We start from the raw sequence: 2,282 nt of genomic DNA on the forward strand, positions 1-2,282 counted from the left end.
TATATCTCGAGAACTATTGAACGTAAATAGCTCTATTAGGGCTTACATTTTAGCAAATTTACTCTGCTTTAAATGATGCTCTCTTAGATTTTTTATTGTTGTTAGTAGTTGTAAAGATATAGAACTCCGAATAAAAAATGTATTATTTTTATCGTTTTTAAAAAGCCTCCATTTTTTATTTCCTCTACCTATACTTGGCAGACTCATCAGTTTTGACTAGTAACTATACATAGTTTTCATTAAAGTAATAAAAAAATAGGGTGAAATAACTGACTTTTTTCTCCTCTTGGGCTCTTGTACTATAAGTTCACGTTAACGACCACCTCCCCTCCACTCCCGGTCTCTTCCGATTTACTGTCAGTCTGTAAAGCTATAAACTTGAACAAAGGTATGTGGCCCTGATGTGTTCTTTACTCATTTATTATTATCATTATTAATTATATTTTTATTTATATTTTCATGACCTTTATTTATATTTTTAAATCTTACTTCTTTATTTTCCGTCTTTTATTGTGTTAAATTTTGTTTTCTCATACCTACTTTTCTGTTTTTGCATTTTATTGCGTCTCCTGTACATTTTTAACCTTTTAGCTTACGCATTTTTTTTTTATACTATAATATTGTATTTCTTCTTTCCTTTCATTTGAATATAATTTTCTTTTCACTTATTTTTACATAATATTAACCCTACCTTAAATTACCCTTTTGTACCTTATTATCTTACTATTTCAGAGTGTTCTTAGTTGTTTTAGTATGTTTAACCCTGTTGAAGCTCTATAAAGTGGGGCGAAACGTTGGAAATAAATAGTGTTAACAATTTTAGTTCTTTTGGAACTCAACCATGACTATCTTCTTCATATTTCTTATAATTTTTCTTTCATTTTAAAATGGAAAAAGGATTTATCCTCCCATATCACAGTTGTGGAAGACATGAGCAATGTTATGGTACAGTAGAGGGGCAGAGGAATGGTGCATTAGTAGTGGAGGACAACCAGGCTCCTCACCTTCAGTTTATAAGGCCTGCAGCTTCTTGGGACTTAGACCATCTCAGAGGATTGAAACTATACCAGTGGGGTGTCTCAGGACACTGAGAATGAACCATGCCCTTCAACTTCTGTTATTAGGAACCAGAGCCTAGCTCAGAAGAGGATGATCCCCAGAGACTTCTGTGTCAGTAGCAAAGAGACCTAGAGTGCAGTCTTCGCTTTTTGATCTATTATAACTTCAAAAAGGCTTTTTTCAAGGTTCATGAGAGGAGGAGGCCTATGAGAAGGGCTGCAGCTGGTGAGGCCAGGAAGAAGTAGAGTGGCATCAACTGTGCTGGTACAAGTTGGGTATTGACCTCTTGCGCTGGAGCGTTGTCCACTCATGGTGGTGTGATTGGATCCGGTGGGCTGGCCGCAGGAGGTGCTGGGGGGCTCATTGGTTGTGGAGTCCAGGCGGCGATGCTTCACGGTCCCTGCTCAGTGGTCAAAGAGGAATGATGAGGTTGAGTTCAGGAGTAAATCAACTTATATCACTGCTTTGCGGCATGTGATGTTCTGCAGCAGTATGTAAAGGGTAAGGATATTGATATGTTAATTCTGTTAGTAACCTTACTTATTTAAATGGAGGATAAGGGGACTGAGCTTCATTTGATTCAAACAAAAGTTAGGTAAGGTTTCCAAGTATCAATATTATAAATTAAACATAGTTGATTATTGTAGGTGTTTTATACACATTTTTACTGCGAGATTTTGCACATTATGGGCCTTTTACTGCACAAAAAAACTGTTTCTTTTCTTAACACAAAACGGTGAGAACTTATATTAAAAAAATATTATTCTTATATTTTTTCTTACACATTTGTCGTCCCCCTCTTATATACGTTTCCTCTTTTTAACTGTTGTTAAATACCCATGACACTGTCATATTCCTGTACTTCGTTATTCGGTAATTCGTTTGTTCGTATAAATTTTTAACTCTTCCAATAACCATTTGTCGTCACCCTCTCACAAGCTTTCTTCCTCCAAACATTTTCTACTTTTTATTTTTTACCTTCTCGTAATGTTTCCTCTTAAAAAAACATTAAGTCATTCTTGTAACATCTTTTTTAATTAAGAGTTTGGCCGTTATTGGCGCAGTATCCATTAGGCATTCGATTTTCAAGCTAATAGGTTCGTTTTATTCTTTTTTTTTTTTTTTTTCTTTCTTCTTTCTTTATTTTACCACCCCATCTTTTCTCCACTTTTATTCTTCTTCCTTATAAGTTATGTTCACTATATTATTATTGGTGTTTTCAA

This window comes from Halyomorpha halys, unplaced genomic scaffold, assembly GCF_000696795.3.
Source record: "Halyomorpha halys isolate HHAL.00 unplaced genomic scaffold, Hhal_1.1 Scaffold799.1, whole genome shotgun sequence".
Taxonomy (NCBI): Eukaryota; Metazoa; Arthropoda; class Insecta; order Hemiptera; family Pentatomidae; genus Halyomorpha; species Halyomorpha halys.